The sequence below is a fragment of the Orcinus orca genome, chromosome 17 (genome assembly GCF_937001465.1).
Source record: "Orcinus orca chromosome 17, mOrcOrc1.1, whole genome shotgun sequence".
Classification (NCBI taxonomy): domain Eukaryota; kingdom Metazoa; phylum Chordata; class Mammalia; order Artiodactyla; family Delphinidae; genus Orcinus; species Orcinus orca.
In genome coordinates, this window is record NC_064575.1 from 72140445 (window position 1) to 72157472 (window position 17028).

General features: G+C 43.2%; 1 protein-coding gene across 1 annotated transcript in view; it reads left to right on the plus strand.

Annotated features, from left to right (window-relative positions):
- The first annotated feature begins 464 nt into the window (after positions 1-464).
- Positions 465-17028, plus strand: part of FER1L6 (fer-1 like family member 6) — a 158534-nt gene continuing 141970 nt past the window's right edge. Inside the window, exon 1 of the mRNA XM_004265411.4 lies at positions 465-825. The gene's annotated coding sequence lies outside the window, so the exon portion shown is untranslated. The remainder of the gene's footprint in view (positions 826-17028) is intronic.

Here is a 17028-nt window from a genome sequence, read left to right on the forward strand (position 1 = left end):
CGAGCCTCAACTACTGAACCCACATGCCACAACTACTGAAGCCCGCGCGCCTAGAGCCTGTGCTCTGCAACGAGAAGCCACCACAATGGGAAGCCTGCGCACTTCAGTGAAGAGTAGCCCCTGCTCACCACAACTAGAGAAAGCCCACGTGCAGCAATGAAGACCCAGTGCAGCCAAAAATCAATCAATAAAAATAGAGTGTATAAATATTTTTTCAGATAGTCTTTCCTTAACCAACTTAGCGATCCCTTCTACACTTCCACTCCATCACTCTCTATTCCCTTTACACTGATTTTATTTTTTCCATAGTGCTTATCAGCAGATGTAGAGATGTAGGTTTTAAAAATTTTTTTAAATTAAAGTATAGTTGATGTACAATATTGTGTTAGTTTCAGGTGTACAGCAAAGTGATTCAGTTATATATATTTATATATATGTATTTTAAAGATTATTTTCTATTACAGGTTATTATAATAATCTTGTAAGATGTTGAATATATCTTGTGCTGTACAGTAAATCCTTCTTGCTTCTCTATTTTATGTAGAGATAATTAATGGCAGTGACAGAGGTGGGGAACATGATTAGCTTCTGGATATATTCTGAAGGTAGAGCCTGCAGAATGGAATAAGATACAGAGGGGATGCAATTATGGATACTGATAAAATCAGGATGTGACCCTGGGAATAGGATGCTGAGGTAGAGCAGAGGACAAGATCATTGGAAGAGAAAAGGGCAGGAGACGGAGAGGTCAGATACTGCAGAATCGTCCATGTGGATGGTGAAATTCATCAGGCATTATGAGAAGCAGGGATGGAGAGAGTGATGGTAAGGCAGGACCTGAATCTTCAATTAATCCCATACTCCTAATTTATCCCTCCCCCACCTTCCCCTTTGGTAACCGTAAGTTTGTTTTCTGTGTCTGTGTGTCTGTTCTGTTTTGTATATAGATTTATTTGTATTATTTTTTAGATGCCACATGTAAGTGATATCAAATAATATTTGTCTTTATCTGACTTACTTCACTAAGTATGATATTCTCTAGATCTATCCATGTTGCTGCAAATGGCAATATTCTTTTTTATGCCTGAGTTATATTCCATATTATATATATATTCCATATATATATATTCCATATATATATATATAATCACATCTTCTTAAGCCAATCGCTACTGATGGGCACTTGGGTTGTTTCTTTCTTGGCTATTGTAAATAGTGCTGCTATGAACATTGAGGCACATATATCTTTTTGAATTAGAGTTTTTGTCTTTTTCGGATATATACCCAGGAGTTGTTTATACCCAGGGTCATATGGTAGCTCTATTTTTAGTTCTTTAAGGAACCTCCATACTGTTTGCAATAGTGGCTTAAGTATGTGTTTTTGATATTTCTTCCCCAGCCAGAATATAAGCTGCACGAGGGCAGGGACTTTGTCTTTTTGTTCACTGATTTAGCCTTAAGAATCTAGAAGAGTCCTTGCTAATGTTTGTATGGACGGAAGTTCTGTGTATCCTTTAGGACTCAGATTACATGTCACTTTCTAGGGAATATTTAACCAACCCTACATCCCCTAGGAGCTTAGGATGGGTTGGCCATTCCTTCCTCTCTGCTCCCAAGTGCCCTACGCTCAGGGCTTTGTAACAGCATATTGGTCTTTCTGTCCCAGCCCCTCCCAACCCCTGCCCCCCGCCCCCAGTACTGATTTGTAAGACTTTCTTAAGTATGGACCAATTCTTCCTTCTCCTGCTTATAGCCCTGGTACCTACCACAACACTTGGCACATAGAAATGCTGACTGAGGGACAAAATGATGTAATTTATGTGAAAGCACTTTGCGTACACTCACCCAAGAGTCATGCTTTCACATAATTTTTAATTATAGTTGATTTATTGGACTTGTCTGGAATTGCTAGCCTTCTTTTTGTTCACTGCCATGAGTTTATCCAACCTCTGTCTATTTAGCGCATTTTTCCATATCTCAGTTCCTCTGTGCTCCCAAAATAGCAATATAATTTTCTCTGATTGATGCTGTTTCTCTGTATAAAATGGTGAAGGTGCTGGGTTCACATACCTGAGCTCTCTGGCTCAGGTGGGTTTCAGAAGGACTCTTGAGAGTTCAGTTCAGCTGGACGTGCTTGGTATCAAATGAGATGAAGTGGGGAGAAATAGCAAAGCGCTTTGGAATAGCAGGCATGATAAGGGCCATTGTCATGCTGCTGCTGTGATAGGCAGTTTCTAGACCTGTTCTGTGAGTGTGCTCACTGGTAGCCTCATCTTGTTCGAGCCTAAATTGCTCAGGATTTGAATTAGCATGTTAATAAGATTGTTCCAATGACAGAAAACTCTATCACATATTATGCAAAAAATCCTCTAGCATATGCATGTGAAAAAAGCCTCCTATGATTTTGTTTTCTTTACCTGTCCCTGCAAAGAAAATGGAATTATTATCTGTAGTAAGATTGATTCTTTCCTAAAAAAGTTGTTACCATTATGAAAAAGAATTACCAGACATAATAGAGGCTGACAAACTATTATTATTATTGTTGTTGTTTTGCTTAAGCACATTTATCATTATAAGTATAAGAAAGAGAGAGAGAGCTCTGCATAAATCTTTTTGGTATTGTAAAGAATCTGTCTAATGCTCTAATTGTTTTAACCTATTTTATTATTTTTTTTTTAAATAAAGTGGAGGGTGTCCTTAAAGAAATCAGGTTTAAGATTGTTGACGTGTCTTGTGTCAGTTTCCCAGAGAGAGCAAGTCTTAGAATTAAAAACAGCTGGGAGAATGGCGGGGTGGGGATACGGTAACATTATATGTTCCAGAAGGGGAAAGATGAAAGACAGGAAGAAGCTGGCTGTGCTGAAGACTGCTGAGAATTAGAGCAGGGGAACTTAGGGGACCCACTGGTAGCATTTTGCTCCCCAATGTGCTTTTTAACTCTTTAATGGCCAAGGATAGCTGGAGTTCCTAGAGTCAAAGTCATAAGGAGAACCTGGAGCAGTGTTTGGATGGGAATAAGTTAAATACAGGACAATGGAGCAAGACCTGGATTTCATCATTATGGCCCAAGCTCCTACCCACCGCCTCCCAGAGAGCCACCATCCTCCCCTGCAATGTTTCCTGACTTCTTTTATGTATTTATTTATTTGGTTGCGCCAGGTCTTAGTTGTGGCAGGCAGGCTCCTTAGTTGTGGCACGTGGGCTCCTTAGTTGTGGCATGCATGTGGGATCTAGTTCCCCAATCGAACCCAAGCCCCTTGCACTGGGAGCGCAGACTTTTATCCACTGCGCCACCAGGGAAGTCCCAATGTTTCCTGACTTCTGTCCTTGGGACAGAGATCCTGGGAGAGGCACGGGGTAGGAGCCACATCTCAGGACCCCACCCTGAGTGCTTAATTCCAGGCCCTGCCCGCACTAGCTATGTGACTGTAAGTTTCTTCATCCATCAGGCTTATTCTGGGGATAAACAAGTTAATATTTGTGAAACATTTAGAATAGTGCTTGGCGCATAGCAAAAACTATGTGTGTGTTAAATAAATTACTTTTTTTTTTTTGCTTTGTCCAAATACTTTTTTCCTATTTCTTTCCTATAAAGGTTTACATGTAACTGTATCTGTTTTAAAAGGAAACTTTATGTTACTAATGAAAATGGAAAATGTGTTTTTAAAAAGAAAGTAACTAAAAATAAAAATGAGGAAAACAAAACAATGTTAAATTCTAGCTATGTTCTGTGCCCTGTGTCAGGCTCTGAGCTTGAGGCCTCCTTCTTTCTGTTAAAAAGTGAGATTTGTCAAGGCTTGGTCATTAAAGATACAGTAGCACCAAAATGAGACTTTCCCTTTGTTGTAATCACAAGGATCAAGGAAGAAAGAAAGTTATAATAATTTTATTATAAGTTTCAATAATATATAATTTCACCTAAAATAATCTCAGGACCACCAGGGACACGGACACACACACACACACACACACACACACACTCTTTCTCTCTCTCTCTCTCTCTCTCTCTGTCTCTCAAATATGTATTTGGAAAAATGGAGGTTTAACCTCATTTCTCTCCTGCCTTGGCCACTTGTAAATTGCTTCATGTTTCCCAGCTCTGCGGGAAGCACATATTGTTGGTTGTCACTTGGGTTTTCCAGATGCTCTCCCTCATGGGATGCTGCTTCTCCTCCGTGGGTGCCAGTGGAAGTTAAAGGCTACTGTGGGGCAGGCTGTACTTCTCTTTATTATGCTGTCCTTCTACCCATCACTACGTTGCCACCAAGACCAGGGGTATATCAGACTCTGCTGAAGCATATGTGAGTCTGACCTGGCTCCTTTGGCTGTCAAGGACAGCCCTGACACAACTGGTGAAAGTTCAATATGGCCTAAGGATTAGGTCATGGTAATTCCCTTTCTATCTGTCTTTTGTGTATGTCTTATACATATTAACTCATTTTCTTTTCACAACAACCCCATGAGTTAGTAAATATTAATTTACAGATAAGGCAGCTGAGGCTCAGAGAGGTTAAGTAACTTGCCCAAGATCACACAGCTAGTAAGTAGGTAGCAGAGCTGGGATTGTCCAGATTCTAGACTCTGGGATTTTGTCACTGCGCCGTACTGCCTCTCAATAAACAAACAAACAATAAACAAATAAGATAAGTACATTGTGGATCAGAGACTGACCTATGCTAACGAAGAAGACCAAAGCTGGGCATGTAGGGGGCTGGCTTTTGATTGAAATGAGGTGGTCAGGGACAACCTCACTGAGCAAGTGAGGATTTGAACCGAGGCCCGATGGGGCTGAGGGAGGAGCCTTGAAAAATCATTCATTTCACTCCTGAAATCAATCTTAGAAAACTTAACGGGATGTATTAGCTCTGGTCTTGCCCATTGCTCAGCTCAATGTAATAAGATATGCAGAATCAAATTTACAAAGAACATTATTGATGTTTGGTGCTGGGAAATAGACATGAGAAGATCAGAGCAAACAGGATGAGGATAAGGGTAGATTCTTAGAATTCTCGATGCCTGGTTCAAAGTGAGGGCAGGGTTACACCACACACAGTGTAGGCTCCTGGGGGCGCCGTTCACAGAGTAAGGGTTCCAGGGCCAAACAGAAAGCTGGGACGAAGTGAGAGAGTGTCATGGACATACATACACTACCAAACGTAAAATAGACAGCTAGTGGGAAGCAGCTGCATAGCACAGGGAGATCAGCTTGGTGCTTTGTGACCACCTAGAGGGGTGAGATGGAGGGTGGGAGGGAGGGAGACACAAGAGGGAGGCGATATGGGGACATACGTATATGTATAGCTGATTCACTTTGTTATACAGCAGAAACTAACACACCATTGTAAAGCAATTATGCTCCAATAAAGATGTTAAAAAAAAAAAAAAAGGGCTTGTTCTGGAGGCAGCAGCTCTAGAAAGAGCAAGTGCTGTCCTGGGAGGGGGAAGGCAAGGGGTGTGGGCACAGAGCATCGTCCTAGGTGGTGGCAAATGAGAGAAGCCAGCCAAGGGTACCACGGAGAGCTGGGGGACTGTGGGTAAAAAAGGGGAGCATGCTCAATTCAAAGGCCTCCAGATTCCAGTTCTAACAACAACTCTCACCTTTGTGTGTTATTCCTTCCAAGTAGGATTTTAAGTCCTTTTTGAAGCAAAGGTACCTAGGTGTTGTATATGCTGCTAATTTGAACATCTGAGAAAGTCTGGCTTCTTTCTTCTGCTCTGCAGAAAGGTAAAATCAAGCAGAACACATGGAATTTTTTTTTCATTATTGTGGTTACATATTGTGTTATTCACAAGAACTCTGAAACTGTGCTGATTTGACTCTTCTGCAAGGAATCTGCCTTTCTGCTTTGAACCTGGAAAGATTTTTGGAAGGATGTGTCCTGGTAGTGGTTTGTAACTTGTCTTCTTTGCCTGAACAGTCATGAGTCTCTCATTTTTAAATTTCTGTTTTTTTCTTTTATCTTGATGTCTTTCCCTCCTTCCCCATTTTGCTTTTGAATATTGCTCTGATTTGCTTTTCCTTTTTAAAGACATAAATTATATTCATGGTTCTCACTGTGTAAAATAGTATCTGTATTAGGTAGAAAATAATGGCTTTAAACACCATCTATCTGCTGATGACTTTCAAGTTTATGTCTCCAATCCCAGCCATTCCCTGAGCTCTGGGGTCAAGAGAAGTTGGAAATCTTAAATGTTGTCAATGAAGTAGATAAAACAACAACCACGGTAACATCATGTGATCCAAACCTATCGAAATCTAGTCTGCAGAGGATGACTTATGTAAAGGTGTAGAGGGAGAAAGATGCAAGCCACGCTTGGGGAAAAAGCACTGCTGGAAAGTATGTGGATGTGAGTGGTTGCAAGTCGGGGGCAATAAGAAAAAGAGCTGGGTAGAGCTGGATCTCCCAAGACCTGAATATACTTGGAGGAGTTCAGATCTTATTCTGGGCTGTGGGGAGCCTGTGATTATGGAGACGGTTTGTTGAAAACTCTGTTTTATAAAGACTTATTTGGTTGCTTATGGAGGAAGGAATGGAGAAGGTTGTTGAGTTGAGGACAGGGAATGAGTTAGGAGGATGCTGCAGATCCAGGGTGAGAACCGATGAGGGTCTGAACCTAGACTAAAGGGGACTCGTGAGATATATGAACAGTCAAAAAAATATTCATGATTGGCTAAAAATAAAGGTTGCTTTCTGTTTCTTCAGAGGTTGATTTAGGAAACTGAGGTCTAAGTCACAGACCACTAACTAGTTTTGTGGCCCAAGGCCAATCATTCCTCTTAAACTTTAGCTTTCCTTCTGTCAAGTGGTGACAATGATAACTGTTCTGTCAACTCGGGATGCTGCAGCAGTTGAGAGAAGCAGAGAGCATGAAAGAGCAGCCACCACTGTGAAGGACTGTATCCATGGAAGTGATTTTTTGGGGGGCGTGGTGGTTAGCACGCTAATTTTATTTGAAACGAGGACAGCAAGTATGGGCTGTGTTGGGAAGGACAAGCTTTCCATGGAAGCAATTTTTATTGGTGTTATTGTAGCCAGCTCTGGAATTCTGCATCAGTTAGGACTTTAAAACCATAAGGAGACATGAAAAATTATTATTAAAAAGAATGACTTTTTTTTGTTTAGATTTATGTGAAACAATAGCTGCATCTGGAGAGGAAAAATTTACTCTGTTGCTATGAACCGTGACAATCATGGCACACAGTGTGGTTTACAGCCACTTCTAAGTAAAATGGACCCACCCACTACCCTAGCTGAGGGCTCAATCCAAGGCAGCCACATTTGACACCTCAAGCCACGTCTGACTCAGCAGCAGCAGATTCATCTGCTGATCAGTGGTCTAAGATGTGCCCTCGTGTCAAAAACACTCTTCCAAATGGGAATAATGGTAATTAGTTGAGCCAGGGATGTAATTTCTGTAGGGAATTTGAGGAAGTAAAGAGTAAAGCATCCCGTCTATGGCATGAGGACAAGGTGATAGATGAGTAACATGGCAGAGCACTAGGGAGAAGATGGTATGGTGGTAGAAGGAAAATGGTAAGATGGTAGGATGGAAGAACGCTAGTAGGGAGAAGATCCAGGACCTTTGGCATCCAGCATCGCTGGAGTGGCTTTAGGTCAAAAACCACTCTTCAGTTGCATCCTCCACAAGGCCACGTCAGCTTTCACTACCTTGTTCAATATAATTTCATTCAGTGGGAATCCTTAAAATAACCTTCGCCCTTCACTTGAGTTAGCCAAGTCTCTTGAAACCGAAAGGCTATATAACACTACCCCTATTCACCTGAACTGAGAATAATCTTTTTTGAGGTGATTGAATTTAAAACAGAGGTCATCTAAAATTTGCTTAAATGGTTAAGTGAGATGGCATATGACTGGATAGACTCAGGAGTTTAGGTTAAACATTAGAAAAATACTACATTTCAAATTCCTCATTTATAGAAGGGCCATTGCTTTAAAAAAGGAAGATATCTTAAGACTAGTCAAGTCAATGACAGTGAGGACAAAGTTGAATTAATTCATGCAGTTGATGGTGGAGTAGAATAATCCTGGGCTTCAGAGTCAGAAGCCTTAACTCGAAGTCCAGGCCCTGTGACTTCCTGGTTGGGTGGGCATTGAGGTAAGTTGCTCAGCCATGCAGGACCCTAGGTGTTGAAAAATGGAGGTGTGGTGGTGATGGTAATGGTGACAACGATGATGATGATGATGGTGGTGGCCCAGGAGTCCATGGGATAATGTATGTGAAATACCTTATGAACAAAACTAATCTATATTGTTTTCTATTATTAAGAAGTTAAAGGGACTTCCCTGGTGGCCTAGTGGTAAAGAATCCGCCTTACAATGCAGGGGACACGGGTTCGATCCCTGGTCAGGGAACTAAAATCCCATATGCCGTGGGGCAACTAAGCCCATGCGCCACAACAACTGAGCTCATGCGCCTCAACTAGAGAGCCTGCGTGCCGCAAACTACGGAGGCCGCATGCTCTGGAAACCGCGTGCCACGGCTACAGAGCCCACATGCCCTGGAGCCTGCGTGCCACAACTATAGAGAGAAAACCCGTACGCCACAACTAGAGAGAAGCCCGTGCACCGCAACGAAGAGCCTGTGCACCGCAACAAAAGATCCTGCAAGCCGCAACGAAGATCCTGCATGCCGCAACTAAGACCTGACGCAGCCAAAAATAAATTTAAAAAAAAAAGAAAGTGTCAAAAATTAAAATGTTTAAGGTGAAAAATTTAAAAAGCAATAGCAATTATACACAGGAGAAGGAAATTGACTAGTTTCAGACAAATCACTAGGGAAGAGTTAATATGCCTATTCGACGCCACATGACAGTGGAATGTTTTGGGGACTTAACTTTTTTAAAGAAAGGTGATACTATTAATAATGATGATGATACAATGTTGCTAGTAATCGTCACAGCAGCCGCCACTTACTGAGCATCTCCAGTGACCCAGGCACAATGTAGTATTTGATATTCACTCTTGAATCCTCCAATAGCCATGTTTATTCTCCCTACTTTACCCATGAGAAAACCAAGGCCCAGAAAGGTTAAGTAGCTTGATCAGAGTAGAACAGCTTGGGATTCAAACCCAGGTCTTTTTGGCTCTTCATTCTGTGCCCATTTCCTGTTGACCTGATGAGCTCTTCCTAGGATGCTGAAACAGAGGGACTGCAATGATCCTTGCAGATTGGCCACTCTAGGCCCTTCTTGTGAGAGAAAAGGAATTTGAGGTCCAGAGCCATGAAGTGGCCTACCCAAGGGCACACAGCTAGTTACTGTTGAGATCAAATTCTCAAACTCAGGGCTCCGACTCTCAAAGCAGTATCCTGTCTTCTATATTAGGCTGCATCTCTGGTGCAGCTATTTTGAATTTCCATGCAATCCTGCAAATAGGCTGTTGGTTTCATTCCAGAAAATTACAGGGCAAATTTAGCCTTCCCGAGGGAACAGCTGGCATGTGTGCTGTGCTGTGATGTCTGGAATTGCCTCACACCCTGCGTTTATGGTGGTTTGCCTCTGGCTTCTCTTGGAAGCAGAAAGCTGTGGCATAGAGTAAACAAATAAGGGAGTTCACTGAAAATCAACCCCTCGATTCTTGTGTATTAGCCACTTCCGGCACGAATGTCACATGGTACCACACCTGGATGGGAGCAGAGATAACACATTAATATGCTCACAACAGTCAGCTTTTATGGAGTTCTCATCACATACCAAGGTCTTTTAATTCTCACAGTTAAGCTACAAGTTAGTGGATTAAACCAATTTAACAGATGAGGAAATTGAGACCCAGGGACGTTAAGAAACTTGTCAGTGTTTAAAAAAAAAGAAGCTTAATGAGTACTGGAGTCAGGCTGTAGCCTTCATACCAAAGCTGACATTTGTAACCATCATATGTACCTGCGCTGTGCTCAGAGCACTCTGCACCCATGGGGATGCTGGGTGGTTAGGAAACAGAGGCAAAGTTTTCCTTTCATGAAATTGATAGTTTCACATGGGACACACATGTGTACAAGCATAATTAACTTGAACACTTGTTATCTCAGAGAGAGCTTTGACTTTTTCTGCTGGACACTCTTTGAAGAGATTTCTGGGAATCATCTTAAATTTTTTTAACATGGCTATACCGTGAATTTTTATCCCCATTTTACAGATGAGAAAACAGACTGAGAGAGGTGAAGCAAATGACCATACTTTCCATAGTTAATAAGTATTAGGGTCTTGATTCAGTCCAGGCTTGTAGTTACTATGGTCAAGTTTCAAAAAAGCATTCAAATGCTATGGAAATCCAAAAGGAGAAGCCCATGGAGTTGAAAGCCTATTACACTAAACGCTTAGAACTGACTGATTAATTTCCCTGCCAACCTCAGTGATCTGGAAGGGCAGTGCAGTGCATGGTTTTGGAGGCAGTGTGTTGTAATCAAAATAGGAAGAGAATGGGCATCAGAGCTCCGGGTTTGAGACCACTCTCTTCCTCCAAGTTCAACGGCCATGAACTTGGCGGCCATTGTAACTTGGCTGTTGTTAAGCCAGGAACACCTTGGCTCTTTCTTCTGTGTCTTGCTTGCTGTTACGGAAAGGAGCTCATACACCCGGTTTATCTTATTTTATTTAGTTTTCTAAATTTATTTATTTATTTGTTTTTTGGCTGTGTTGGGTCTTCATTGCTGCACGCGGGCTTTCTCTAGTTGCAGCGAGCAGGGGCTACTCTTCCTTGATGTGCGCGGGCTTCTCATTGCTGTGGCTTCTGTTGTCACGGAGCACAGGCTCTAGGCACGCAGGCTTCCATAGTTGTGGCTCGTGGGCTCAGTAGTTGTGGTTCACGGGCTGTAGAGCGCAGTCTCAGTAGTTGTGGCGCACGGACTTAGTTGCTCCGCACATGTGGGATCTTTCTGGACCAGGGCTCAAACCCGTGTCCCCTGAATTGGCAGGTGGATTCTTAACCACTGCACCACCAGGGAAGTCCCTAAATTAATTTTTTAAAATGCATTCAGTTGCACTAGCCACACTTCAAATGCTCAATAGTCACATGGGTTAGTGGCTACCATGTTGGTCAGTGTTGATAATAAAATATTTCATCACCGAAGAAATAGCCCTTTTTTAGGAGAACTGGGTGATCTTTTTTTTTTTTTTTTTTTTGGCCTTGCTACACAGCTTATGGGATTTTAGTTCCCTGACCAGGGATTGAACCCAGGCCCTCAGCAGTGAGAGCACAGAGTCCTAACTGCTGGACCTCCGGAGAATCCCTGAGTGATCTTTAAAATATATATATATATATATATATATATATATTCATTTATTTGGTTGCACCAGATCTTAGTTTCAGCAGGCGGGCTCCTTAGTTGTGACATGTGAACTCTTAGTTGTGGCATGCTTGTGGGATCTAGTTCCCTGACCAGGGATCGAACCTGGGCCTCCTGCATTGGGAGTGTGGAGTCTTATCCACTGCGTCACCAGGGAAGTCCCCCTGAGTGATCTTAATAGCGTGTTTTCCTTGAGATGAGGTGGTCTTATCACATAATTCTTAGAAGAATATGAGTTTGAGGCTTGAAGGCATTTAGCTTTTGATTCTGTCATTGAAGGGAATTAAGACACATGCCACTGGGTGGGAGCGGTTAAGAAGCCTGACAGATGGGTCCGCTCTTCGTGGGACGGTTTCCTTTTGCGCCTTTGATTACACTGGGTAACATGATGCTCAAGAACAGCCATGCACATCAGTGAGTGTGGATTCAGCCACACCCCCAACAGTCTCACCCACCAGATGACTCTGAAACTCAGAAACCTGTGCCCAGGAGCTGGATAAAGCCAGACACCAGGACTTTGCCAATTCCTAGCCCAGAGGAGCCACCAAGAAGAGGAAGAATGGAGAAGCCATCCAAAGCCAAGTAATATATTTCCTTCTCCTAAAGTGAAGACTTCTGGGTGTGGCCACAGCCAGAGGGCTGGGAGCTGGGGGTGAGGGTTTCTCTTCAAAAAACCCTTAAAGGTTAACTAAGACTTAAGGCTTAGGAAGCAAAGGTTGTGGGCCAGGTGGGACATTTGGGCCTGATCATGCACTTAAAGGACACATTTTTCCCATCTGATGAGAAAATATATAATTTTCATTGTAGAAAATCTGGAAAATATAGAAGTCATGAGGATTTTAAAAATCACTCACAATATCGCTGGAGATAACCATTGTTAACATTTTGAACATTAAAAAATTTCCTTTAATTTTTTCAACTGGACTACAAAGGGTTAATATTAAATGCTGTTATTTTCGGAAAGCAGGACCTTTCCTTATGTAATTTCACTATCCTGTAAAGCCACCTTAAGCCTGTGGTTTCTTTTCTCCCTCTGGCCTTCTCCTCCTGCCTCAAAATCTCTTCTCTCGGTTCGTGAATAAGAGGTGGTGTCTTCTTAGTCCTATGGTCTCATTTTTGGACTTGCCAGGGGAGCTTTGCTGGGGCTCAGCCTGCACCCCTGTGGCCACAAGGGCCTTGGGGGAGATAGTCGTGTGTTCAGAACACACGACTTGGCTCTTCATTTTGCTTGGGGCTGGTTAAAAGGGATTTAAGGACATTTGTATCTTTTCATCTACAAAGCAACTTGGTAGAATTACACGGGCAGCCCTCAGCTCTGCTTGGGGACGGGATTGGGGTAACAGTACATGATTGGGCTGCTGAATCATTTTTGAAAACTCAGTCATTTATTAAATATATCTGCTATGAGTACAGCACCTTACCAGGCACTGGGTCCACAAAAATGGATCACCCAGATTCTTCTCTCAAAGCACTTTCAGACAAGTGATATTGATGAATAACAAAATAGACGACTATGATTTGGGTGTTGTGAGATTATGATAGGGGTAGACGCCCGGGTGGGAAGAGAAATTTCATCCATTCTGGAGGATCACGGAAGGCTTCTTGGAAAAAGGGCATCTAAGCTGAGAAGTGGAGGGTGAATGGTAAACAATATTCTTGAATGTGGAAGTGGAGGTGAAGGTGAGAGAGAATATTCCAGGTAGAAGGCACAGCACAAGTAAAGGCTGGGAGGTAAGAAAGCATGATGTCTTTGGGAATGACAAGCTCAGTTAAGTATGTACGATGTCCATTCTCTGTATTTTGCTGGTAAATGCTTGGACAATGATGTTTGCTTCCGGACTGGCTTGTGTTAATCTCTGATGGCACGTTTTCCTTCCTTCCCAAGTGTAACTGCCACTGTTTCTAAAGAAGACTTGGGTCAAGGCCGCCTTCCTCAGGCAGCCTTCCTAGATTTCCTCTGGTGGAAAGAAACTCTCTCCTCTGAAATCCCATAGTGCTCTTCTCCTCTCTAAACTTTCCATTTATACAACAGCGACTTCCAGTGTCTCTCTTGCTGCCTTCCTGGGCTCTGAACAGATTGAGGTCAGGGACAGTCTGTCTTCCAGACTCTTACCTGGTGCCTAGAACAAAGCTGCACTTACACAGCGTGTGTGTGTCTGGGGAGCACTGGGTTCATGGTGAGGGCTGGTCTTCTGTGCTGCTGTCTTGTATTTTTTGAGATTTTAGCTCATCCTCTCCCTTATTGTAATCATTCTTTCCCTCCCAGTGCCTGCCCTTATCCCCTGTCATGGTCGGGCTCAGGATAATTTTCAGAAGAGGATAATGGCATTCGATTTCATTTATGCATGCAGATTGGATGTGTCAGGATGAAGGTTTTAAGTGGCATTATAAATAGTGCCTGGGGTAAGGTCTGTGCTGTGAGTGGCAAGAGAGCAGAACTTCTCACGTGGGGACCAGCACTTTAGTGTTGCAGAGGGTTTGGGGCAGGGCTTATATCCAGCTGTTATGCACTTGTATGGCTGCATTCATTGGTAAAATAATGAAACTGTTCCATACCAGTGGCTGAGTGGGCTCCTGTCTTGAGCCCACTGAATGTCCTTCTGACACCCAGGACCACCTACATCCAGCAATTAATGGGTTAATGCCTGGCATGGCAGGAGGTGTCCAGGAACCAGTGCCATTCTGACAGGTCAATACCCATGCCACCGATATTTTGATTATCACCCCTGATTATCAAGTATATGTCTGTCAGTGATAGTGAAGAGTTTCCTCCCAAAGAAAACAGATTTGGTGGGTGCATTTTGATAAAAGAGGGCTGATTAAGAAACCATATACAAGAATGATTCCAACCCCTGAGTTAATCATTTACTAACTGTATCACCCTAGTTTACTAACTGTATCACCCTAGGCATGTTGCTTCAACTCTGCTTCTCTGTTTTCTTGTCTGTAAAAGAGGGAAAAGAATTCACTCCTTTAGTGTCCATCCATCCATCCACCCATTTGTCCAACCAACAAGCAACTGTGCCATCGCCGGCCTGGAAATGTTGCCTAACAGTGGCTGGACAGACATTTAGGGAATTTAGTTTGGGGAATAGTCACAAATCTGGTTTTGAAGGTCAAATGAGACATTGAAAGCAAAAGCCTTTCAAAACTGTGAAGGATTTCACTGATGTTGGGGTCCTCGCCACATCAATAACAACATTACTGCCGTGGTGTTTACTCAGGGAACAGACTAGGGCATTTTGGTGCAATATAACATCAGGAAGGCCCTTCAGCTCTTTATTTATTCATGCCATTTGGATAATCCTGCTGGTGCCGAAAGGACCATGAGTCACTTTCCATTTAACTAGTGTTTGGTAAGAGCCTCCTTGTTCCAGATACTTTTTTTTTTTCCAAAACGAAAAGAGCTTTACAAGTTTTGCTGATTGTAAACATAATACACAGCCTTTATTAAAATGTAAAACAACACAGAAAAATGTATAAAGATGCAAGTAAAATTAACCCAAATCCTACTCCCAGAGATTAATACTCATCTTTTTTTTTTTTTTTTTTTGCGGTACGCGGGTCTCTCGCTGTTGTGGCCTCTCCCGTTGCGGAGCACAGGCTCCAGATGCGCAGGCTCAGCGGCCATGGCTCACGGGCCCAGCCGCTCCGCGGCATGTGGGATCTTCCCGGACCGCGGCGCGAACCCGTGTCCCCTGCATCGGCAGGTGGACTCTCAACCACTGCGCCACCAGGGAAGCCCTGACCTTTTATATTTTTATAACCATATTTCCCCCCCTTCCTGGTTTTATCTTTTGTGTCTCATGTATCCTTGCTATCTATAAAGAATAAATGAACTAACAGTGCCATAAGAGGCTATATTGTATTATTTTTATATTTGTATTTATATTAATATATTTCCTCCGGAGGCAGAGGATGAAGCCATTCATTACAGCTGGGCCTTAGTCAGAGAAGGAGGAGACGCAGAGCTCAGCAGTGAGGCGGGGACACCCATGACTCGGGCTGGAGGGCACAGTGACTAATCTCACAGACTCCAAGGAGGACTGGCTGCCTCGGTTTGAATTCCCTTTCCACCGCTTACTGTTTGAGTGGTCTTACCTGGGCACCTCTCTGGGTCCCCTCAGTTTTCTCATCTTTAAAATAGGAAGGACATTGTACCCACTTCAGGGGTCACCTTGGGACAAACTACGATGGGGCGTGTCTAACACTCAGCAGAGTGCCAGGCACGTGGTGAGACTCACCTCACGAGCAGGTGCCATTCTTATTAGTCTTGGTTTTAGCAATTTGAGAAGGGCCTCCAGAGACCGAGACGGGAGGTCCTGTCTCAATCTGCCTTTGTGCGGAGGCCTGGCTTGGGCTTCCTCCTGGAGGCTGGTGTGGGAAACGTTTCTCAGCTGGTGGCTGACCAAAGCCAACACCTGGCCCCCAGCCCACTGTGGTTCTGTTGTTCTCGCCCGCTGGTCACTCCCACTGAGGCTCCGGAGACCTTGCTGGCATTTTTTACATCTTTTCTTAAATCCCATGAGGAAAGTGATTTGTTAATGGGCATTTCTGAATCTGGGGGTTCATGAACCTCCTGGCAGGCTGCCCTCCTGAAGAACCAGTCTCGTGTACCAAAAGCCTCACCCAAACTTTGCAGGGTCAGCGGGTGAGTTTTATCCCAGCCCGGCCTCCTTCCTAAGAAAGAGGCTTGTAGGAAATCATTCCCAAGAATCAGCTCCCTTTTCATGTACTTCCTCCTCATGTGATCGAGGAGGGGTGTCTGCTGCAGGTCTGACTTGGCAGTTAGCGTGTCTGGACCTCTCTTGGTTCCATTAGCATTCCCTTGCTGTGTACACACCTGTATGAGAAAGTAAATCCTGGGTTACAAAGACAAAAGGCAGTTAGTAGAGCAGGATTCCAGTTAAGAGCTCCTTACAAATCCTTTTGCCAACTGTCAAACCCACTGTGAGAGGCCACCATAGAAAAGGCCTGTCTGGGGAGCTGCAGAGACTTCTTTTTTATTTTTTTTCAAGGATGGAATTGAACAGAACCTGGGAAGGTTCTTTCCATCCACAAATTTCAAATGGCCTCGTCAACAATTCATTGTGTGCTATCAAATATTACTGTCTCTGTCTCCCCTTGGAGATTCTTATAATCCCAGCAGACCAGGGACTTAACACACTAAGTATGGGCAGTTGTGAAGAGGAGGGTAGTGAACTGTTTCCCAGTTACAGACACAAGGCACATACGGCTGGAGAATAAGCAATGATTTTAGGGGATACAGGGACAGGTTTTAGCCTCCACTGATGATTCTTAGTGATAATTAGCAATCACTCTAGGGATGGTAAATGGTGGTCTATAATCTTATTTTCCTTTATTACCTCTAAGTATAAAAAGAGGTTTCCCCTCTCTCTTCCTCTCCCAACACTTCCCCCTTTTCAGTATCAATATGGGTTTTTGGATTATTATTTAATGTGTTATAATCCCTTCCTTTTGTTATTGATTTTGATACTCAAATTGTTCCATATTTTGCCAGAGGGAGCCCCTTCAGGTTGGCTCCTGTGTCCTTTCGACATGTTCCCATAGGTTTCTGAGCATTTCCTTATTCTCCGGAGTAAGACTTTCCAGGTTATATCTAACCTCTTATGATTAAAGTGTTAGAAAAAGCAGGAAGGTGAAAATCTTTTCCCAACTTCAGCACTGGCAAACACATCCCAGAACTTTGGCAAAAAAACAGCA